General features: G+C 46.5%; 1 protein-coding gene across 1 annotated transcript in view; it reads right to left on the bottom strand.

Moving 5' to 3' along the window:
* znf462 (zinc finger protein 462) overlaps window positions 1–12627 on the bottom strand; it is a 91665-nt gene extending 79038 nt beyond the window's left edge. The window contains exon 1 of the mRNA XM_084159569.1: window positions 12482–12627. The gene's annotated coding sequence lies outside the window, so the exon portion shown is untranslated. The remainder of the gene's footprint in view (window positions 1–12481) is intronic.
* Window positions 12628–25650: the final 13023 nt, after the last annotated feature.

Raw genomic sequence — 25650 nt, 5'->3', positions numbered from 1 at the left:
TCTATATAAAGTGTAATATTGGGATGCAAACTCAAAATTGATATGGTACAGGTGTCTTCTTTTTTTTAAACCCATAACCATGTGTGTGAGGCGTATACTTTTATTTCAAAGTAGATTTGTTTAAGACTACCAATAAACATTATGTGTGACACTGATTTAGCCCACTGCAGACCACTGTGACGATAATTAATCAATCAACCAGCATGGATGGATCAGGATCCTAATAATCCAATATTTTACAATGTTTTCTAAATTAGTTGCAACATCTTTTAATATTATGACACCTTGGCTTGAAACACTACTAAATGAGATGATTGTACATTACAGTAATCTTCTTCAATCTACACCACAGTCCACCACAAAACATTTTTTTCTTTTAGATGAAATGTGTTCCAGGAAGCATATGGCAGCCGAGTTGAACTAGGTCAACCATTAACCAACTAACACGAATCTTCTCAGACAGAGAACACCTAACACCCAACTTAAGCCCTGCATCTACACAGGCAGATGTTTCACTGTGTGACTGACCTTCGTTAATACCACAATCTGACTGAGGGAGTGGAGATGCAGACTGGTCACAGCAGGGTATTCACAGAAAATTACCGTGTTTACTATGGAGATGTAAACATGGTAGCAACAGCTTCTTCTCTAAAATAATTATCTTGATCTTCTCCATTTTAATAGCTCTCAGAGTAATAATAAGCTTATTAATTCATAAAAAATGTAAATGCTTGTACTAGACCTGTATGGCTTCAGTATTAATGCAGGACAATAAATAGAGCAAGAGGATTTTGATCTTTGGACCTCAAAGACTTGTTCTGCTGACTGAGAGCTTGAAGCAAGACTTCACTTCAAAAAACACCATTAGGATAGCTAGGCACAATGTTATGCTAATCCACTGTGAGAAATTATAATTTGCTATTTGATGTTTGGGAATCCATAGTCCTGCAAGTTCAGAAAGGAGCCTTGTCCGACAGTCATCCTCAGATGACAGATGGTTACCTGACATCAACCGAGCTAGCTACCGCTCACTAGCGTTTAGTACTTAACATCGCCACATCGCTTTTTTCTTCTTTATGGGGTCTGAGCTGCCTGCCTGCCTGCCTGCCTGCCTGCCTGCCTGCCTGCCTGCCTGCCTGCCTGCCTGCCTGCCTGCCAACCAAACCATTTCCCATTTCCACTTTCCATCAAAGCCACTCCATGGTTCAGAGGGTTGAATCAAAAGAGCACGTCATGGCACAGTACAACCTTGCTCCGAGGGTAGCATTTGTCTCTTACAGAAAGCTTATAGTGTTGCTGCACTGCTTCTAAAAAGGGTGGTTGTGACACAGAGCACTCAAGAGCAATGGCCCCTCTTGCACAAGCAGAAGATAATGGAACTGCAGCTCAAGAAAGAAGAGTGCTCCTCCATAGCTGTCCCTCTCATGTCATTTAGCTAGCAATGTATTTCATCATGGTATAAAGCCTTAAAGACAAGGCTGCTACGATCTACTCATAGATCAATGTGCTAGTTTAATATTCTCCTAACATTAACATTTCCTGCTGAAGCAAACATAGACAACATTCAATATTAATAACAAACATTTCTGGATTAATCCAAAGGGAAGCCATTATCATTTCACCAACTGACTGTGTGACCTTCAAACTGCAAAAAGCAATCAACAAAAGCAACAAAACATGGCTTAGTAAATCCTTAAAACCCTGTAGGTTTGGTTTGATGGCAGCTAGGCTAGATAAGAGTCTCAGTACTCAGGATCCTTCCTGCCATGCATGGCTAGGGTTCAGTGGTGTCTCATCAGACTATTGCTCAACCTGTTTTAAGCAGAGTCACCTCACTTGGCTTGCTGTTCCCTCTGGCCTGACAGAATTATCTTCTGCATCACAGAGGGCAGCAGAGCAGAGGCTTGGTGAACAGAGCTAGCTACACATAGACAGAACAGAGCTAGCTACACAGAGACAGAGAGAGGACTCCATTTCACAGCCGAGTCCCAGCCCACTGCAGAGCAGAAGAGAGAGAACAGGGAAGTATCAGTGGCTCAGTGGCATTGGACGGTCATCCACCATTTTATGATCCTCAAGGTCTGCATTGGCAACCCATTCCCCCTCCCTACCCTGCTGCCTGGCTGCCTTTACCCTACTTTCTTGTTACACAGATAGGACTGTTTAGCTAAGAGCAAAGACCTGGACCAGTTTCCTTTCTCGTTTTCTGCTGTCATAGCTGCCAGTGAATGGAGAAGTTGTTTTTTGGTCGGTGGACGCATGATCACCACAAGGTCTTCTTCAGACAGACAGATCTCAAGAGATTTGAGGATCATAGTGCACACTGCCACCACATATGGAACTTGAGAAGGGCCATGAAAGGCCATGAGAAAGGCCATGAGAAGGCCATGAGAAGGGCCATGAGAAGCCATGAGAAGGGCCATGAGAGGCCATGAGAAAGGCCATGAGAAGGTTTACTGATAACACAATGTAACACACATATAGACCAATCTACCTAGGTGACTCCACGTTTTGTGTTTAATGGACCACATTTGCAGTGCTTCACATTTAGGTAATTTGTTTCTATTTCTGATAGAAACTGACAAAACTCATGCTTTTAGGCTCACAGAAACAAGGTTAATTAAATATGGCATCCCAAAAAATTATTAAGTGCAAAGACTAATTGCAAGCCTTGAACATGATTATTTTTATAATTTTATTATGAACAAAATAGGTGGAGGTATTTCTCACTAGGTTTCTCCACCCTTTGGGTTGGTGGCAGGTAGTTTAGTGGGTAAGAGCGTTGTGCCAGTAACCAAAAGGTTGCTGGTTCTAATCCCCGAGCTGACTAGGTGATGTGCCCTTAAGCAAGGCACTTAACCCTAATTGCTCTGGATAAGAGCGTCTGCTAAATGACTAAAATGAGTATTCTCCATGGTCTGAGCTGAGACATGCACCTAAGCAACTTCTCAGATGATGCAAACCTCGCTTTACTTTGATGTTGCTCCTGCTCAAAACACCTGCTCTTGAGTGTTAAATTGCAACGGAAAGGGATCCACAGGTGTACAGGTAGGCTAAGCACCATCAAGATGTCACAGTGTTAAATAATATTTTGTTAAAATGTCATTAATTGAATATAATCCTTGAGGCCATATCCTGCCAATGCTTTGCTTGGCATAGTGTCAGAATTTCATAATTTGTATCCAATTTCTCAACGCTCTCACTAGCTACAGTAATTGCTTGAAATTCAGTAATACATAATAAAGGGAAAACGGTGTGCACTAGAGTTGCAAAAAACATCCAACACACCAACTGTCTCAAGAAACAACCATTCTGCAATCACTCAGACCAGCCGTATGCAAGGCCAATATGAAACAATATCTGCCTCCCACATCTAAAACCATTACCATAAAACCATCACTTTAGTACTCAATTAAATGGTCATCTCACATTGTGGAATTTCCATTATCTTACCCAACTGACAGCTGCTCAGCACCACAAGGCTGTGGAAATTACCATTATAAAGTCATAAGAAATCTCACAAAATCCAGAAATCTCAATCAAAAGGTCTGATTTTCGAAAGGCCTCAAGGTCAAGGACCCAGGCCAAAAGGTTTGTATAAAAACAAACAAGCGGAGCAAATGGCAACACTTATGTGCCCATTAACAAACGTATGAGTACTTTAAATGATTACTAGTAATCACAGACCTTAAAACAAGATTCTAGATTTAGTGACCAATTGAGAGAAGACTCAAACCCTTGGTCTGGTTAAAGCAAAGCCCAAACTCAAGCAAATTCAAGCACAACTCAAGTTAGGGCTCTACTTTCAAAATGGCTCATTTTGTATTTACCAAAGGAATGTGCTGGGTCAAGGATTAATAAGTGGAGTTAAAGAAACATAAAACTGAAGAAGGATGTCCAAGGACAGTCTTGGAGCGTAACCAGGAAGTGTTTTTCCACAAAGACAATTACTTCAGGAAAGGAAACTATGTCTGTGTCTCAAATAGTACCCTATTCCCTATATAGTGCACTACTTTTGACCAGGGCCCATAGCTCATGATGCATTCAGCATTCCACAATGCAACCATGCAGCCAGTCCATAAACCATCTCTGGTTGGCACCATTTTCCAATGTTACAAAGCCATTCTGAAACTACAAAGCCAATCTGAATCTACCAATGTGTCCGATTCAAAATAGATTTGAGGCACATGGATTTCATTTCTCCCTTGAGAGATCACACATAGTACACAAAGCGTGACTATCATTGGTCTCTGATGACAGACTCCCACATAGGTGTGAAACAAAGGTTGTGAATAGGTTGTAACAAGATTAGCCCACTACAAGATTACTACAAGATTACATCAGCTCGCTCTCTCTCTCCACGTGTTGTGGTATGCCCACTACGTTCAGAGCTGTCATCTCAAGAATCAAACCATTCAATAAGTGCATGGTTCTTCTACCTTCCTTCAGTGATGGTCATCACCAGAAGTATTTTGAGACCAGGGTCTGTAAATTATCTCTCCTTCTCTTTTTCTTTAATCCTTTAATATAGCTGCTAAATTTAAAGATAAACAAGAGCATGACTAATCTTAAAACATTATTGCTTTTTACATTTACGTCATTTAGCAGACGCTCTTATCCAGAGCGACTTACAGTTAGTGAGTGCATACATTTTCATACTGGCCCCCCGTGGGAAACAAACCCACAACCCTGGCATTGCAAGCACCATGCTCTACCAACTGAGCTCCAGGGGACTATGAGGTGTAGGCCAAATGTCTCTGTGTATGTCTGCCAAAACATTCACCATTACCGTCGTCTTCCTTGTAACCTTGACATAGCAGATACTACAGTTACAATGTGTGGGTGAGGTTACAAGCTGATCCAGAGGTCTTGATGTGACCAGAGAGGGACATAGACACAGATCCTACTGGTGGAAACTGGAAAGCCTAAAAGAAGTATGACTTTCTAGACTGGAACTTTTGGAACGTCTTTTAAACATTTTCTGCTTTTTGTGTCTCTCTTACTTGTAGAGACGTAGCCTAAAGTTCCCTCTTCAGGTGAGCCAAACCCCCCTCTTGAAGAGCAACACAAGTTGTGATGGTAAGATGAGAGACCCATTAATATTAACTTACCAGTGGGACCTCCTTTCTAACTCCTTAAATATTTAATATGCGTTGGACAGCTTCATTGCTCCGTACGCTGGGGCCAGTGGATCCCCTCTACAAGACCACTCCTGTTCCCTCTCAAAGAGGGCCTTGTCCCCTGCCACCAGACTGCCTCAGGAACAAGCGTCTCCAGGCGTCTCTCTCTTTCCACCACAGGCAGCTTGGAAGTAGCTCAGAGTTAGCTGACAGAGTTAGTAATACTGTGTCTTGTTTGAGAAGCTTATGAAGCGTTGTGGATGAGACTAACCAGACTAGCTAACCTATGGGCTAAAGCTAAAGCTGGTGGCTAGCATATGTCAGTCTGATTAAATATGGTAACTTGTTAGACGACTTAGCATCGACACACACAATGGGTCTTCTTCCATTTGGGTCAAAATAGACCTAGATGTCCATAGGGAGTAGCATAGATGTGCCATGATGGGCCCTGGACATTGTGTCTTGTTTCCGTGCCTCATCATTTCAAAATATAAGTGTAAGTAAGTGCAGTCGTCACATACTGTAAAGCCAAATGCTTAAAACATTTCACACAAAAGGATATAGTGTCCAGAGGTTTGTACAGATAGAACACAGAAGCTCCTTCCACAAGCTGGTGTAACCAGGGAAACCTCCCTGGCCCTAATGTATTTTATAATTTTACATTTTCGTCATTTAGCAGACGCTCTTATCCAAAGCGACTTACAGTTAGTGCATACATTTTTTATTGTATTTTTTCATACTGGTCCCCCGTGGGAAACTAACCCACAACCCTCTACCAACTGAGCTACACGGGACTACTATAATGCAAAGTAAATATTATCAAATATAAAAAAAACTGTTTAGCAAAGTTATTTCATAACCCCTTCCAAAGTTAGCATACAGAGTGAGAAGACGCCATTGGCACTGAAGCGAAACATGGCAACAGTAACCAGAATGTCATTTCCACAAGAAAACCACTTCATTATCCAGTTTAATTTCTTCTACCATTATCTGTGCCCATTCATCTAAAGACAAAATTAAGTTAAAAATAGGTATAGCTGTAATGTGAGCTAGTGTTTGATTAAAATGAAAGTTAATCAGCAAGCAGGAAGCTGTGTTTTGAGAAGTCAAAACGCACCCAATGTCCAATATTGACACATAGGGGCCCTTCTGAAATAGGGCCATGTAGCCTACTATATAAAAATGTGAGCCAATGCATCATGTCAAGAAAGCACTCACTGGACCATTTTAGATGGCTTTCTACTTCTGCCCCAGGTACCTACAGTATAGAGTGCATCATTCTACCACTTGTGTGAGCTCCATTTCCTACCTCCTCCATTTCCAAACAATCACTGAACTAAGAGGTCACATTCATTATTGTTGTCTAATTCTTCCCCTTTAAAAAAGAATACACTGAACAAAAATAGAAATGCAACAATTTCAAAGATTTTACTGAGTTACAGTTAATATAAGGAAATCAGTCAATTGAAATTAATTCATTAGGCCCTAATCTATGGATTTCACATGACTGGGAATACAGATATGCATCTGTTGGTCACAGATATGGAGAAAAAAAAAGGTAGGGGCGTGGATCAGAAAACCAGACAGTATCTGCTGTGACCACCATTTGCCTTATGTAGCGCGACACATCTCCTTTGCATATAGTTGATCAGGCTGTTGATTGTGGCCTTTGGAATGTTGTCCCACTCTTCTTCAATGGCTGTGCGAAGTTTCTGGATATTGGCGGGAACTGGAACATGCTGTCGTACATGTCGATCCAGAGCATCCCAAACATGCTCAGTGGGTGACATGTCTGGTGAGTATGCAAGCCATGGAAGAACTGGGACATTTTCAGCTTCCAGGATTTGAATACAGATCCTTGCGACATAGGGCATTGCATTATCATGCTGAAACATGAGATGATGGCGGCGGATGAATGGCACGACAATGGGCATCAGGATGTCGTCACGGTGTCACTGTGCATTCAAATTGCCATCAATCAAATGTGATTGTGTTCGTTGTCCATAGCTTATGCCTGCCCATACCATAACCCCACCGTCACCATGGGGCACTCTGTTCACAACGTTGACATCAGCAAACCGCTCGCCCACACAACGCAATACACGCTGTCTGCCAACTGTCCGGTACAGTGGTCCTCTGTAGCTCAATTGGTAGAGCATGGCTCTTGTAACGCCAGGGTAGTGGGTTCGATCCCCGGGACCCCCCATACGTAAAAATGTATGCGCACATGACTGTAAGTCACTTTGGATAAAAGCGTCTGCTAAATGGCATATTATTATATTATTATTATTACAGCTGAAACCAGAATTAATCTGTGAAGTGCACACTTCTCCAGCGTGCCAGTGGCCACCGAAGGTGAGAATTTGCCCACTGAAGTCGGTTACGATGCTAAACTGCAGTCAGGTCAATACCCTGGTGAGGATGACGAGCACTCAGATGAGCTTCCCTGAGACGGTTTCTGACAGTTTGTGCAGAAAGTCTTCGGTTGTGCAAACCCACAGTTCCATCAGCTGTCCGGGTTGCTGGTATCAGACGATCCCGCAGGTGAAGAAGCCGGATGTGGAGGTCCTGGGCTGGTGTGGTTACACGTGGTCTGCGGTTGTGAGGCCATTTGTACGTACTGCCAAATTCTCTAAAACAACATTGGTAGAGAAATGGTAGAGAAATGAACATTCAATTCTCTGGCAACAGCTCTGGTGGACATTCCTGCAGTCAGCATGCCAATTGCACGCGCCCTCAAAACTTGACACATCTGTGGCATTGTGTTGTGTGACCAAACTGTAAATTTTAGAGTGGCCTTTTATTGTCCCCAGCACATGGTGCACCTGTGTAATGATCATGCTGTTTAATCAGCTTATTGATATGCCACACCTGTCAGGTGGATGGATTATCTTGACAAATTTGTGCACACAATTTCTGAGAACTAAGCTTTTTGTGAGTATGGAACATTTCTGGAATCATTTATTTCAGCTCATGTTGCGTTTATATTTTTGTTCAGTATAAATGGAGACTTTTTGACGTAATCCTTAAATACCTAACCTTAAAATCCTGTTGTGCAATTTTAAAAAGTATCTGAGCTGTTCTCTAACATCCTTCTTTATGTTGCATATCTTATTGTTATAAGAACTGGACTAATGTTCACAACAGTAGATCCCTTACAACCAGAGCCATGTGTTTAGAGAGTTGGGACATTGAGGTTTCTGCATTATGATGTCTTTACATGACACTACATTCCATGGCAGCCATGTTAGCTCCCCATGGGCAATATTGACCAATAGCAGTTCACAGAATGTCAACAATGCTATGCACAAGATTCCAATAAAGCAATTGTACACGATTGCTTTTCTACAACGGGTTACCAATTACTCCTGAGTGGCGCAGTGGTCTAAGGCACTGCATCGCAGTGCTAACTGTGCCACTAGAGATCCTGGTTCGAATCCAGGCTCTGTCGCAGCCAGCCGCGACCGGGAGACTCATGGGCGGCGCACAATTGGCCCAGGGTAGGGGAGGGAATGGCCGGCAGGGATGTAGCTCAGTTGATAGAGCATGGCGTTTGCAACGCCAGGGTTGTGGGTTCGATTCCCACGGGCGGCCAGTATAAAAAAAAATATATGTATTCACTAACTGTAAGTCGCTCTGGATAAGAGCGTCTGCTAAATGATGTAAATCAAAAATGTAATTTTGATAAATGTATTCATAGGCTACTATTTCATCCCTCAATTAAAATATAGGCCTAGTCCCGACACATCTCTGGTTGCTAGCCAAGCCAGCTGGCCGTTCATTCTATCAGTTTGGTTGCCAGAAACGCGACCCAGTAGTGAAGTGTTTTTGTTCTATATCTATGGACGTGACCCAGTCGTTCGTTCTAAATGTTCCGTTGCCATGCTGGCTGGCAATGCACTTATCCCTTACTTGCTAGCTAGCCAACTACGGCTAACATGGTCAGGCCAAACAGTGCAACTAGAATAACAGCAAAGTTGCTGCATTTCATTTCGTTTGACCTGTTTTTGTATTTACATTTCTTTGTATATATCCATAAAAATGATGCTGATTCATGATTTCGACTGGCTGAGAAAAGATGCCTGTCTCGTCCTGACACGTTAATTGTCAATAGGACACTGGAGATCAAATGTTTATATTGAAACAATGTTGCAAATGTCGAGAGACAGACAGCAACGTTTGTACAAACCCCCGTTGTTGCAAATCAAATGTTAGGCTAGAAGCAAGGGGATGCTGGATGCGCAGGGATTTCTCAGATGTAACAGAAAACAAGATTCCCATTTTTGCGTCATAGGCTTACCCGTGCTAAAGAGGTTTTTTAGTATGGCTTAGAACACGTCTCAGTAAAGAACAGGAAGGCCCGCACACTCTTTAAGCTCCCAATTCACCGCTTTATTGACAACGTTTCCATCCAAAACGGATCTTCGTCAGGTCAAACAAACGCGTCTCAACCAATCAATGCTTGTTTTGACCAACCCGTTGTAGAAATACTGATAATGCATGGATGAATGGAATGTTCAAAGGTGCGAACATGGCGGTTGTTCTAAAAGTTGGCCTAACTCTCTAAATAAATGGCTCTGCTTACAACTAAATGGGGATAAAACACTAGGTAATATCAATATTTGTATAAGAACTAAAAGTTGACTTGTTTAATTTGGAGAGACTTTGTAGCGCTTTCTGTGGCTTAATCCTTATCCTTGCTACAGCAGTCCACAAATATTTGAACTAAACATTGTACTATTAGTAATGAGTACAATGAGGAACAAAATATATCAGTATTAACGCTGAAGAAAAACCAAAATATCCTATCCACTTCAATAATGGCATGCCCTCTGACCTCTATAGTTGTAGACTAAACACACAACCTGTGAAGGTCTTGAACAAACCACCAGTTGGGCTAGTAGTAGTACTGTGTAATAAAGTGAGAGTTGTGAGTAAAAAATTGACATGAAGTTTACTTCAAAGAGATGTTTTATCAGTTAGCCTTTGAATTATAGACCAGGAAGAAGATGTTATTTAAAGAAAGGTGGAAAATACAGAAGTTTTTTTATCTATTATATTTTAGTTCTTGTGGAAATCCAAGAAGAATCTAGCGGGAGTAATACTAAGAAAACATGTTGTTAGTGGACTGAAATTACAAGTTGTTTAGCGCAGTGATGAATTGTGATCATAGTGTATTATAACGCAGGTAACTTGGGCTGTAACAGTATCCTTCAGGGAGGAAGTGATTATGCATTGCACAAGATGTATCTGTAAAAGATCACACAGGAACTACAGTATGAAGTCTAACAAGATATCTAGCAAGAACATAATTTCCCAGCAAACACCAAAACCTGCTCTGAAGCTATCTGAGAAACACATTTCTCAACCACTAGCCTACATATTTTCAGTCCAAACATCCAGCTAGCTCCTCCTTGAGAACCTGGTTCCCTTGACATGACATGAGAGACTGAGACTAGCGCCACCATTTTGATTGCCTCCTAGCTCACAGTTGTCGCAGAGTGTGTCTAGCTCAGTCTCCTTGTCAGCGAGATTTCACCGTGGCCAGAGTGAGTGAGTCTGCAGAAGAGCAGGAGCACGCAGGCAGGCACACAAGGCAGGCAGGTGCACAAGGAGGAACACACCTTGCTTTCTTCTGACTGAGTGACAAGGAATGCCATTCCTTCAGTGATAGGTTAGAGTATACATCACAGTTAAACTGGAGTTGAAGAGAAGTACATTTACTTTACATGCTGAGAACAAGTACATAAATAACAAATCGATTAACAAACTACTAATAGCCCAACTATCACTTTGTATTCAAACTCTAAATCTCAAAACGTGTAATACATTTGAAATCAACTCTAAATCTCAAAACAATATGTGTAATAAAGCATGTAAATTGTTACCTTTTGGAGAGCTCTGTCTATGTAATTTACAGTAGCCTAAATTGTGAGATGGTTGAGATGTAGCAAACTGCTTTTCAAAGTTGTCTACTTTACTCTCAAGAACTTTCCTGAGCTAGCCCAACTTCATACTCCTCATCGGGGGCATTAAAATCCCCATATCATCCATGTGTGTCTGACTGTCCTCTCACCATCTCATTGTCAGCTCCAAGCCATCACACTGTCCTACCACTGGGACCCCAATAATAACACTCCTATAACACCCTCCATTTCTCCCTAACATCAATGGCAATAATGTAACAGGTGGAAAGGAAAATAAATAAAATTACTGAAGATTGAACAAATAAAATAAACTTCACCTTGACTAGTTCTCATAAATCACTATATATAAAACAAACCATTTTGGAAGTATCCATAAAGACTTTCAAACTACTGAATATAACAACCCAAAACTGGCTGCTGTACAGGGGGGAAAAGTCAACCTTTGTTCTTCCGTGAGGGCTCCTGTCTGACTCCAGGCTCTTCTCTGAGAGTCATCTGCCTTCCTCCATTTTATGGTGAAGCCCCACAATGACATACCTGACTTCAGAGCCCTGGCTGACAGCATACGCATCCAAAACAGCTCTGCTCACAGCGCCAGAGCAAGAGCCCGGGTGATCAGACTCAGAGAATAAATAAAAAGTCTAAACTGAAAACTGAAAATAAAAAGGTGCCAATTCATCCATGAAGCTGCCTGGTAGCTAGATAGATCAAATCGTAAGGAGAACCATATGAAATCCCCAGCAGATTACATTTTAATTGAGGGAACAAGCTATGGCTTTTTAGTGAATGTCTGGAAGTGTACCAGGGCTATGCCAGCCAGACTGTCGCTAATGGAGGCTGGACTCTCTCTCTCCGCTCTGGCTGGCTGGTTTGCTGGCTGGGCTAGAAGAGGAGGTAGCGCAATCCGTGCAATGGCTTCTCCTTGAAGCAATCGCACAACACTGCCCAGGGACCGACGCTAAATCCCCTGACCAGACATGCCAAAATAAAACTCTCCCAACCTAGTGCTGAAACACGCAGCTCACAACCTCGGCTCTCTTATTTCCTCCTTGTCCAGTTTGACTAGTTCAACAAAACGCTAAACGAAAGACGGATAGATAGAAAGCTAAACGAATGGAAGGTTGGTAGAATTTTATGAGTAGGTAGAAGAACCTTGATGACTTTGAATACCATGGGTGCCAGCGCCAGCGCCAGCTCAAGCTTTATTCGTTCGTTCACCCGTTTATTCTCGCTCGCACCGGCTGGCTATCTCAAATCACCACGTCTGGTCCTACACTAAGAAAATGAGATGAGCTCTTTGCAGGTCATTCACGAGGCGCTCACTCTCTCTGTCTCCAAATGTATTCCATCTACCAAACAACGACGTGCTCCTGAACCACGAAGCCAAGCGAGCCGTGATCTTGAACAAACTGGTAAATTGCGTTATAAACTCACAGGTATGTCTTCTTCTGGTGGAGAAGCGATCTTCTTCCTAAAAGTTGTCCTGTATTTCATGCGTGCGTCCGGTCTAATGGATGATCGCCATCTTTCCTGCTTCTCCGTTGCTGCAGCTGCAGATGACCTGAGATCCGCCTGTCTCTGAATAATGAGCAACCACAGAGACAAGGAAGACAATCTGCAAAGCAGGCAACACAAATAAGTTTTGGAGACTAGCAAGCACCAGAGGGTGCACAAGAGTTTGCTATGAGACGACAGGAAAGAAGCAGGAGCAGGAACAGCAAGATGATGATCAACGTGTGTATCCCCAGAGGAACTCATCCTCCATTGAGTCCAATTAAACCCCAGTAGGCTACAGTCAGACTGAATGGATGTCGTTAACATCTCGACTGCGTGGATATAGAAGTATTATATCCATATGCACACGTCATTAGGGTTATCTGCAGTTCACAGACTGAACCTTAGTAATGATGCTGTGTACAATATCCCCACATCCAACCTGACAAACATACATACTAGATAGACAGACCAGACAAAGCGACAGACAGAAAGACATGAAAATCGATTAGACAGGCAGAATATAATAGAATACTGGCTTATCCATCACCCTTTCTTTATCTCATTGTGTTATAATTGTGTAATAAAGTATATACTGGTTTAATATACAGATTCAAGAGAAAATAAAAAAGTAACAGCAGATAGATTATGACTAATGAGGTCCATAATGATACCCATAGCCTAGTAGTCTACTCCCTTGCTATCTAGTCAATGCTGCTCCATCAAGATGGTAACAAAGGGAAAGCCCAGGGGAGAATCTCAATTGGTTGCTCGACTCCTAGCATCCTCTTCTCTGTCCTCTCCTCGCCTGCTTTTGAAAAAGGTCAAACGTAATCGAGGAGCAGAGACGAGGAGAAGAAACGTGGAAACAAATGAGCTTGTATGAAAGGAGACTCTCTCCACTCGCGCGTCATCAGGCAAATTACATTTACAGGGGTGGAATCCCAAAATAAATGTGTAAAGTGATCAAAACAAATTTAGCTAGGTTGCGCAATACATTTTACAGATAAAAGGATGAGTAGCATATCATTTTAAACACTTCCACGCTAGCCACCTTGAAGATACTCTTGTGCATCCTCTGCCGAAGTAGGTAATCAAAGAGGGGAGCACACTCCTCTGTTCGCCTGCAAACAAATTGACACGCTCCTCAACCACTTCTCAGTTTCTGGGTCACGGAGAAGAGGAGGACGGAGGAGTCGAGGAGAGGACAGCCTTTTATCCGAATTGAGAATCTCCCCAGGACAAAAGGATTGGGACATCCTGTTTTGATTCTATATTGGGAGGGAGAGAGAGAGAGAGAGAGAGAGAGAGAGAGAGAGAGAGAGAGAGAGAGAGAGAGAGAGAGAGAGAGAGAGAGAGAGGGAGAGATAACGAGGGGGAACTATGTCCCCAGTTGAAGGGAACGCAAAGAAAAGTGAAGCTCATCTAAGTAAATCTGTCCTGCTTTTTTATTGCTTCAGTTACAATATCGTGTTCCAAGTTGTGTCAGAGCCCCCAGCTACTAATATAAATGTACAGTAATAGTGTAGCAAGCAGTTAAATATCAATATAATAAACAACAAAAGCCTAAAACAATTATGTGTTCTCATTACTGTGTAATTAATAATTTCTTCTCATTATGTAATAAAGTATTTTATTTACTTGTTACTGTGCATAAAGCATGTGCATAAAGTTATGTTGTTTAATGCCAGGGTTCAAGCTGTGGGCCCACTGTGCCACAATCAAGACAAATTGGACACATCCACCTAGGATGAGTGACTTCTGTACTCCTTACCACGCTTGCCAAATATCAGAACTCAAGACTCTAGTTCTAACAATAATAAGCCAATGAGCTTGCATGAATGTTTTTTTCCTCTCCAACAGCACCACCATGAGGCCAAACTGAACCATACTCTACAGGTTAGCTAGACTCACATTGCTGAGCATGTGTGCCAAATTCCATGACTCTGAGTCAAACAGATCAAGATATATAAATATATGCCTGTTATAGCACCACATTGAGGTGGATCGGATTATTCTTGCATATGTTATGTCTTGACAGTGTTTAGAACCTGTGTATCAAGTTTTGTTTCAATACGAATAACCGTGTCTGATTTATATGCATTTACGTGCCAGACCAATCCCACGTGAATGTTTATTGGTCATTGGCCATGTTGTTTGAGATGCTATTCTGGAAAAAACATAATCTGTGAGAGCTTGGTCCATAGATGCCATGTATCAAGTTTTGTGTAGATCGGTCATTCGGTGCAAGAGGAGTAGCGTTTTAAGTGTTTTTCACAAAATTCAAAATGGCGGAAAATCCATCATGGTGGACCTTAGGGGTCCTTCAGGCAAATGTGTTGCTTGTGAGGAGAGGGACCTATGTACCAAATTTCAGTTAGCATTTTCAATTGCTTATTATAGCGCCACTATGTGGCCAAATAGCATGGCATTGCATGTTAGGGTGTGTTCCTTGGCCCTTTACCATCTTGCAAAGTTGCACCCTCCTGGGCCTTACCATCTCACGAGAGTTTGCATTTTTTCCACCAAATCGCTGGAAGGAGAATAATAATGAACGCCAAACAAGTACAATAGGGTTTCACCCGGCTTCGCTGCTTGAACCTCTAATTCATTAAGTTTGGTTTGAAATGTGTTCATGTCATTCATGAGTTATGAAATATGCTGTACATACAGTATTTTGTATACAGAATAGAATTGAATAATTCACACTGGAAATTATATTCCAGTCTGTCTCTCACTTTGTGCATCATTCAATATGCTATTCATGTCATGTTACAGCGCCTGACTGGAATAATTTCAAGATGATGCCAGAAAATCCAGTGACTAATAAATGGCACCTTGACAGCTGATACGCAGATACAAGAGTAGGATATATTTTCTTCTTATCTATCAGGTGACAGGTGGGATCTGATTGTAACCCACAAGGTTTATATGATTCCTTGGGTGAGTCTCAATTGTCTTTTCTTGATTCCTCATGTCCTCTCTCCTCGCCTCCTTTGTAAAACGCATTAGAGGAGACGATCTGAGATTCCTCAATTCGAACCATCTCCTCCAATGTGTTTGGAGAAGTAGGCAAGGAGAGAGGACATAAGGAATCAAGAAAATAAGATTGAGATTCACCCCTTGAGATGTGTATAGGCTGTGGGCTCCACCTTGGGCACTCCCTAGCCCCACCCATAGTCACTACCTGGTTTGACTTGATTTAGGGAGTGTGTGTGCCAGGAAATGGGGGGATCTATCTTGACTCCATCTTGTTAAAAAAAAGTGTGACCTAAGCTGCATTCATAACAAGTGGGAAACACAAAGAGTTGTGTGCATTCACATGCTTTGAACTCGTTGAGAACACTGATCGGCTAATGGCAAACCAGCTTTGTCAACCATAAACAAAAATTACAACTATCATGCTTGTAAACAAATAATAGTGTTCGAAATACATATTAATAGATAGTTTTGTTGTTGCATTTAACTGCCAAAAATGCTGTTATCAAGGTAATTTCCTTGGTATGTGACATCAGAGTTCAGCATGTGGGAGAAGTCGGAGCTCAGAGATGATAGACGAGTTTCCCACTATTAATTACGAGTTGGAGAGGCATTTAAATGGATTTTTCCCAGTCATATGCAGGTATTTACGAATTTACTCAATGTTATGAACACAGTTTAAGAAACATTGATAGTTTAAAGGGGCAGTGCAGTTAAAAATGTGGTTTTACTGTTTTTAAAAATGTATTTCCATACTATGAAGTCGAAATAACACTCTGAAAATGTGAAAATGATTATAATGCCCTTTTTGTGCAAAGGCTGGAATTTCAGCCTGTTCAGGTGGGATGGAGTTTTCGACCCAGATTCTGACGTCACAATCTGATCTGATTATAATAGACCAATGACCGTTCATCTGTGTCACGCCCTGACTCAGGGAACGTTTATTTGTTGAGTCAGGGTGTGTATATTCCGTGTTGTGTTTGTTCTATGGTGTAGTATCTAGTATGTCTATTTCTATGTTGGCCGGTGTGGTTCCCAATCAGAGGCAGCTGTCGCTCGTTGTCTCTGATTGGGGACCATACTTAGGCAGCCTTTTGGCACTAGTTAGTTGTGGGATCTTGTTCCGTGTTAAGGTATGTTGTGTTGTGCTGCCTTGGACTTCACGTATCGTTTCATTTATTGTTTTGTCGTTGTGTTTATTCGTTAATAAACATGTATGCATATCACGCTGCGCCTTGGTCCGTCCCGTCTATATACGAACGTGACAGAAGATCCCACCAAACGAGGACCAAGCAGCGTGTCCAGGAGCAGACAGCCTGGACCTGGGAGGAGATCCTGGACGGTAAGGGATCCTGAAAATTGGGAGGAGATTCAGGCCGGGATGGATCGCCGTCCTTGGGAGGAGACAGTGGAGGCGCGATATAGAGAGGAGCAGCGGCAACGCGGAAGGCGCCGGCCGAGGAAGAAGCCCGAGAGACAGCCCCAATAATTTTTTTTGGGGGGGCTAAAAGGGTGGTTGGCGGAGCCTAGAGGTAGAGCAGAGCCAACTCCCCGTACTCACGCGAGGAGGAGTGTGACTGGGCAGGCTCCGTGTTATGCGGAGCTACGTACTGTGTCGCCAGTGTTCCGTCACAGTCCTGTACGTCCTGTGCTAGCACCACGCACGTGTCGTGCGAAGATGGGCATTCAGCCAGGACGGGGTGTGCCGGCTCAACGCTCCTGGTCTCCAGTACGCCTCCTCGGTCCCGCATATCCTGTGCCTGTTCTACGAGCTGTATCGCCAGTGCGCGTGCACAGCCCAGTGCGTCCTGTGCCAGCGCCCCGCATGTGTAGTGCGAAAGTGGGCAGCCAGCCAGGACGGGTTGTGCCAGCTCTCTGCTCCAGACCTCCAGTCCGCCTTCGCAGTCCGGTCCGGCCCGTTCCTGCTCCTCGCATCAAGCCAGTGGTGCGCGTCGCCAGCCCGGCCCGGCCTGTTCCTGCTCCTCGCACCAAGCCAGTGGTGTGCGTCGCCAGCCCGGCCCGGCCTGTTCCTGCTCCCCGCACCAGGCCAGTGGTGCGCGTCGCCAGTCCGGTACGGCCTGTTCCTGTCCCTCGCATCAAGCCAGTGGTGCGCGTCGTCAGCCCAGTCCGGCCCGTTCCTGCCCCTCGCACCAAGCCAGTGGTGCGCGTCGCCAGCCCGGTCCGGCCTGTTCCTGTCCCTCGCACCAAGCCAGTGGTGCACGTCGCCAGCCCGGCCCGGCCTGTTCCTGCCCCTCGCACCAAGCCAGTGGTGCGTGTGTCCAGTCCGGCATGGCCCGTGCCTGTTCCACCGGTGCCTGGTCCGGCACCGGTCAGCTGCTCCACTCCGGAGCCAGAGCAGTCCGCTCCACCGGTGCCCAGTTCAGCTCCGGTCTGCTGCTCCACTCCGGAGCCAGAGCAATCCGCTCCACCGGGGTCCAGTCCAGCTCCGGTCAGCGGATCCACTCCGGAGCCAGAGCAGTCCGCTCCACCGGTGCCCAGTTCAGCTCCGGTCAGCTGCTCCACTCCGGAGCCAGAGCAATCCGCTCCACCGGGGTCCAGTCCAGCTCCGGTCAGCGGCTCTACTCCGGAGCCAGAGCAGTCCGCTCCACCGTTGCCTAATCCAGCTCCGGTCAGCGGCTCCACTCCGGAGCCAGAGTAGTTCGCTCCACCGTCGTCGGGTCCAGCTCCAGTCAGCGGTTCCAGTCCAGACCCAGACGTCAGCCTCTCTCCAGGTTCGGGGTCTCCCACACCAGGGTCCAGACAGGGCTTGGTACTTCGTGGGAGGAAGGAGAGGGGAAGCAGCGCGCCGAGGTCCAGACCTGACCAGGGGTGCAACAGGGAGGCGGATAATAGGTGGTGGTCATGCCCGGAGCCGGATCTGCCTCCGAGGCGGAATGCCCACCCGGCCCCTACCCTGTTATGTTTATGTGGCGCGGTCGGAGTCCGCACCTTTGGGGGGGGGGGGGTACTGTCACGCCCTGACTCAGGGGACGTTTATTTGTTGAGTCAGGGTGTGTATATTCCGTGTTGTGTTTGTTCTATGGTGTAGTATCTAGTATGTCTATTTCTATGTTGGCCGGTGTGGTTCCCAATCAGAGGCAGCTGTCGCTCGTTGTCTCTGATTGGGGACCATACTTAGGCAGCCTTTTAGCACTAGTTAGTTGTGGGATCTTGTTCCGTGTTAAGGTATGTTGTGTTGTGCTGCCTTGGACTTCACGTATCGTTTCATTTATTGTTTTGTCGTTGTGTTTATTCGTTAATAAACATGTATGCATATCACGCTGCACCTTGGTCCGTCCCGTCTATATACGAACGTGACAATCTGGGTAAGCGGGTGGGCTCTAGACCATCATATCAGCCAATCAGGGCTGTGTATGTAAATATCTTCACAAAGAGGCTCAGGGAAATAAATTATAAAAAATATATTTTAATAATGTCTAATAAACACACACAGTGATTTATTAGACGTACAGTGATGATTAAAACATGTAATTTAAAAAGACTGCATAGGGGCTTTAAAGGCCAGGTTTTCTCATGTAATACAGGTGAGAACTTTGTCAAAGATTTGTAAAGTATATTGATAATCAAAAGAAGTTTCCTATTTTGGACTATTGACTTCTAATGACCAATGGGTGGGAGGCTATTTCTAAGGCCCACTTATATATGTTGGGATTTTTGCTCTGTGGACTATTTCCTTTGGATTACTATACTGAACTATGCAACTAAACTGGTCAAATCAATTCTTATTTAATTTCTCACAGCTGGATTAAATGGGATTTTTACTTAGTTAAGGATTTCTTACTGGATTTTGGGGCAGAACATTGGAGGAAAAATACATTGTTGATAAAACAGAGACGTAATTATATGAACTACTCTACCAGTCAACATTTTGGACCCACCTACTCATTCAAGGGTTTTTCTTTATTTGTACTATTTTTTACATTGTAGAATAGTAGTGAAGACATCAGAACTATGAAATAACACATATGTAACCAAAAAAGTGTTAAACAAATCAAAATATATTTTACATTTGAGATTCTTCAAATTGCCACCCTTTGCCTTGATGACAGCTTTGCACGCTCTTGTCATTCTCTCAACCAGCTTTATGAGATAGTCACCTGGAATGCATTTCAATTAACAGGTGTGCCTTCTTAAAAGTTAATTTGTGGAATTTCTTTCCTTCTTAATGCGATCCCGTAGAGGTTAATGTGTTTGAGCCAATCAGTTGTGTTGTGACAAGGTAGGGGGGTATACAGAATATATATCTCAATATAACTACAGTATATCTTTCTAACTGTGATGAGGTGTGAAAGAAGGAGTCAGGCGCAGGAAGTAAAATACCGAAGTCCAGAGTTTAATCCGTTTGCATATATCAAACGCCCCAAGCGTCAAACGAAACTGTACAAGGGAAAACATCCACCTTGGCAATAACACAGTGAAATGTAGCTCAACCAAGCTACACGCTCTCACAACAAAACAATCACTCACAAAGACAAGGGGAACAGAGGGAACACTTATACACCTAATAATTAGGGGAATGAGCACCAGGTGTGTGTGATTGACAAGACATGACAAGTGGAGTGATGAGAATGGGATCGGCAGTAGCTAGTACTCCGGTGACGACGAATGCCGAAGCCTGCCCGAACCAGGAGGGAGGGCAGCCTCGGCGGAAGTTGTGACAGTACCCCCCCCCCCCCCCCCCCCCCCCCCCGACGCGCTGCTCCAGCAGTGCGTCGACCCTGGCCTCGGCCAGGAAGACGCGGAGCAGGGCGAGTCGGATGGCGACAGTGGAAGTCCCTCAACAGGGAGGGATCGAGAATGTCCCGCCTCGACCCTGGCCTCGGCCAGGAAGACGCGGAGCAGGGCGAGTCGGATGGCGACAGTGGAAGTCCCTCAACAGGGAGGGCCCCCTCAATGTCCAGAGGAGGTGGAGGAACCTCCCGTACCTCAGACTCCTGGAGCAGACCATCTACCACCGGCCTTAGGAGAGACACATGAAACGAGGGGTTAATACGGTAATCAGGGGGGAGTAACAACCTGTATGTCACCTCGTTTATTCTCCTCAGGACTTTAAACGGCCCCACAAACCACAGGCTCAGATTCCGGGTCGAGAGCCAGACACGATCCCCCGATACGAACACTGGGGCCTCCCTGCGGAGGTGGTCAGCGTTGGCCTTCTGACGATGCACGGTGCGCTGGAGGCGAACGTGGGCAGCGTCCCAAGTCTCCTCCGCGCGCCGAAACCAGTCATTCACCGCGGGAGCCTCGGTCTGGCTCTGGTGCCACGGTGCCAGGACCGGTTGGTACCCCAAAACACATTGGAAGGGTGTTAGGTTAGTGGAGGAGTGGCGGAGAGAATTCTGAGCATATTCTGCCCATGGCAGGAACACCGACCACTCCTCCGGCCGGTCCTGACAGTAGGTCCACAGGAACCTACCCACATCTTGATTCATGCTTTCCACCTGCCCATTGCACTCGGGGTGAAAACCAGAGGTCAGGCTGACCGAGACCCCCAGAAGTTCCATGAACGCCTTCCATACTCTAGACGTGAACTGGGGACCTCGGTCGGACACTATATTCTCTGGTACTCCGTAGTGCCGGAAGACATGAGTAAACAGAGCCTCCGCAGTTTGTAGGGCCGTGGGGAGACTGGGCAGAGGAAGGAGGCGGCAGGACTTTGAAAAGCGGTCCACAATGACCAGGATCGTGGTGTTACCTTGGGAGGAGGGAAGATCAGTGAGAAAATCAATACTCAGGTGAGACCATGGTCATTGTGGAACTGGTAAAGGTTGTAGCTTACCCGATGGGAGGTGCCTAGGTGCCTTACTCTGGGAGCACACTGAGCATGAGGAAACATACACCCTCACGTCCTTAGCCAAGGTAGGCCACCAGTACTTCTCGGTCAGGCAGCACATTGTACGACCGATACCTGGATGACCAGAGGAGGGTGACGTGTGTGCCCAGTAGATCAGACGATCACGGATAAGCGCAGGCACGTACTGCATCCCAGCTGGACACTACGGTGGAGATGGATCTGTGCGTAATGCCTGCGCTATATCTGCGTCCATCGCCCATACTACCGGTGCCACAATGCATGAGGCCGGGAGTATGGGGGTGTTGTCTCTGGGCCTCTCCTCTGTGTCTTACAGCCGAGACAGTGCGTCTGCCTTCACGTTCTTCATACCCGGAATGTATGAGAGTGTGAAATCAAACCGGGTGAAGAAGTGGGCCCACCTGGCCTGGTGAGGATTCAGCCTCCTCGCTACCTGAATGTACTCCAGGTTACGGTGGTCTGTCCAGACGAGGAAAGGGTGTTTCGCCCCTTTGAGCCAATGTCTCCACACCGTCAAAGCTCGGACAACAGCCAACAGCTCCAGATCACCAACGCCGTAGTTCTGCTCCGCTGAGCTGAGCTTCTTAGACAAGAAGGCACAGGGGCGGAGCTTGGGTGGCGTGCCCGAGCGTTGGGATAAGACAGCTTCTATCCCTACCTCGGATGCATCCACCTCCACTACGAACGGTAGTGATGTATCGGGGTGAGCCAGTACCGGGCTGAGGTGAACAGACCCCGCAATCTACTGAATGCCAAATCAGCCTCAGCAGACCAGCGGAGCTGGGATGGCTCACCCTTCAACAAGGAGGTAATGGGAGCTGCGACCTTGCCAAAACCCCAAATAAACCTTCAATAATAGTTGGCAAAGCCAAGGAAGCTCTGCACCTCCTTTACTGTGGTTGGAGTCGGCCAATTACGCACGGCTGCAATGTGGTCTCCCTCCATCTCCACACCTGTGGTGGTAATGCGATATCCGAGGAAGGAGATTGACTGCTGGCAAAACTCACACTTCTCTGCCTTGGCATAAAGATCATTTTCCAGCAGTCGGACCAGTACTTTGCGAACCAGGGACACATGCTCGTCGCACGTAGCGGAATACACCAGGATGTCATTGATGTAGACCACCACACCACGACCAAGCATGTCCCGAAACACCTCGTTCACAAAGGACTGGAAAACGGATGGAGCATTCATCAAACCGTAGGGCATCACCAGGTATTCATAATGCCCCGAGGTTGTGCCCTTTCCCGAATACGCACCATGTTGTAGGCACTCCTGAGGTCTAATTTGGTGGAAAAAAACGGGCCCCATGCATTGACTCAATCACTGAAGGAATGAGGGGAAGAGGATAACTAAATCGTACCGTCACATTATTCAGTGGTCAATAATCAATGCATGGGCGTAAACCGCCATCTTTCTTCTTCACAAAGAAGAAACTCAAGGAGGCAGGTGAAGTGGAGGGACATATATAACCCTGGCGCAGGGACTCGGTGACGTATATTTCCATAGCCTCCGTTTCAGCCTGCGACAGGGGATACACATGAGTCCTGGGAGGTACAGCGTTTACCCGAAGGTTTATCGCGAAATCCCCCTCCCGATGAGGTGGTAATTTAGTCGCTTGCGTCTTGGAAAACGCGAGTGCCAGATCATGGTATTCAGGGGGAATGCACACGGTGGGGGTACCGTCTGGACTTTCCACCGTGGTCGCACCAACGGAAACACCTAGACACGTGACCACCCCGTAAGAACCCTCTGCGGCCATGAGAAATTGGGGTTGTGAAGGGCTAACCACGGGATCCCAAGACAACAGGGTAAGCAGGAGACTCAATAATCATAAAGGTGATCTGCTCAACATGTGTCTCCTGCGTAATCATGGTGACTGGTACAGTAACTTCCTTAACCAACCCGGACCCTAATGGTCGACTATCTAGTGCTCTGATGGGGAGTGGAATGGTTAGGGGAACCAATGAAATACCTTGACGGTGTCACGCCCTGGCTCTGGGGACACTGTTATGTTGAGCCAGGGTGTGTAGATCTATGTTCCGTATTTCTGTGTTGGCCTGAGTGACTCCCAATCAGAGGCAACGAGTGTCAGCTGTTTGCTGGTTGTCTCTGATTGGGAGCCATATTTAATCTGTCGGTTTTTCCTTTGGTTTTGTGGGTTCTTGTTTCTAGTTGGTTTAGTTTCACCGTGAACTGTCACGTTACCGTCTTTGTTTTGATCGTGTTTTCGCTCATTAAAGAGTATGTTGGCCTGCAACGCTGCGCCTTGGTCTACTCCTTACCCTGACGTTCGTGACAGAAGAACCCACCTAAACTGGACCAAGCAGCGTGAAGAGGAGAGAGGAAGGACCTGGGATCAGTGGAGTAGGAGTTTCGACTGGGCCCCGCTAAGTGAAGAGAAGAGAGGCTGGTCTATGGAGCAATGGATTAAGAGTTTCGACTGGGTCAAGCCAATTGAGGAGCTGAATAGCGGGAGTTGGAAGCAGAAGAGTGAGAGTCTGGCGAGAGCTAGGGAGGCCTGGTCCACGGGGAGGAGAGAACCCCAGAAATTTTTTAGGGGGGGGGCTCACGACGTGGACGACGGGGCAGCAGGAGGCCGCGATGGAGCGGTCCAGCGGGTGTGAAGAGGAGGCCGCCAGGTTAAGGGGGCCACTGGTCACAGAGGAGAGGGAAAGTGTGGAGGCACGGCGAGAGGTACTGGGGTGTGTTACCAGTCCGGTCCGGCCCGTTCCTGATCCCTGCGTAGGGCCAGTGGTGTGTGTCCCCAGTACGGTCCGGCCTGTTCCTGTTCCTCGCATCGAGCCTGTGGTGCGTGTCGTCAGCCCGGCCCGGCCTGTTCCTGCTTCCCGCACCGAGCCTATGGTGCGCGTCGCCAGCCCGGCCCGGCCTGTTCCTGCTCCCTGCACCAAACCTGTAGTGCGCGTCGCCAGCCCGGTCCGGCCTGTTCCTGCTCCCCGCACCAAACCTGTGGTGCGCGTCGCCAGCCCGGTCCGGCCTGTTCCTGCTCCCCGCACCAAGTCGGTGGTGCGTTTCGTCAGCCCTGTCCGGCCCGTTCCTGCTCTCCGCACCAAGTCTGTGGTGCGCGTCGCCAGCCCGGCCCGGCCTGTTCCTGCTCCCCGCACCAAACCTGTGGTGCGCGTCGCCAGCCCGGTCTGGCCTGTTCCTGCTCCCCGCACCAAGTCTGTGGTGCGTTTTGTCAGCCCTGTCCGGCTCGTTCCTGCTCTCCACACCAAGTCTGTGGTGCGCGTTGCCAGCCCAGTCCGGCCCATTCCTGCTCCACGCACCAAGCCAGGGGTGCGTATCGTCAGCCCGGTCCGGCCAGTTGCTACTCCACGCACCAAGCCAGGGGTGCGCATCGTTAGCCCGGTCCGGTCCATTCCTGCTCCACGCACCAAGCCAGGGGTGTGTATCGTCAGCCCGGTCAGGCCAGTTGCTACTCCACGCACCAAGTCAGGGGTGCGCATCGTCAGCCCGGTCCGGTCCGTTCCTGTTCCACGCACCAAGCCAGGGCTGCGTGTCGTCAGTCCGGCTCCGGCCAGCGGGGCTAGACAGGACCAGGGGTACTTTGGGGGGTTGGAGAGGAAGTGGGGATCGGGCCCAGAGCCGGATCCGCCGCCAAGGCGGAGTGCCCACCCGGTCCCTCCCCTGTGGTATTTAGTTGGCTCGGTCAGAGTCCGCGCCTTTAGGGGGGGGTACTGTCACGCCCTGGCTCTGGGGACACTGTTATGTTGAGCCAGGGTGTGTAGATCTATGTTCCGTATTTCTGTGTTGGCCTGAGTGACTCCCAATCAGAGGCAACGAGTGTCAGCTGTTTGCTGGTTGTCTCTGATTGGGAGCCATATTTAATCTGTCGGTTTTTCCTTTGGTTTTGTGGGTTCTTGTTTCTAGTTGGTTTAGTTTCACCGTGAACTGTCACGTTACCGTCTTTGTTTGTTTTGATCGTGTTTTCGCTCATTAAAGAGTATGTTGGCCTACAACGCTGCGCCTTGGTCTACTCCTTACCCTGACGTTCGTGACAGACGGTGTGCAAATGCCCTGTCCATAAAATTCCCAGCTGCGCCTGAACCTACCAAGTGATCTGGAAAGGAGATAGATAAAGTACAGTGCGCCGCAAAGGTCTCTGAACACGTTTGGGTGTTCGTTACCTGGGGTGATGCGTGAGTACCCTGCCTACTGCCTCCAGACCCAAAAGAACGTTGACTGCGACGTGAGGTGGATTGTCACTTCGTGCCACCAGAGTCGTCCGGAGTGTTAACGGGCAGGCCTCTACCAGGACGTCCTCTGGCTGCTAGCA

This window comes from Coregonus lavaretus, assembly GCF_964263955.1.
Source record: "Coregonus lavaretus genome assembly, chromosome: 4".
NCBI lineage: Eukaryota > Metazoa > Chordata > Actinopteri > Salmoniformes > Salmonidae > Coregonus > Coregonus lavaretus.
This window is presented reverse-complemented; position numbering and strand designations above follow the sequence as displayed.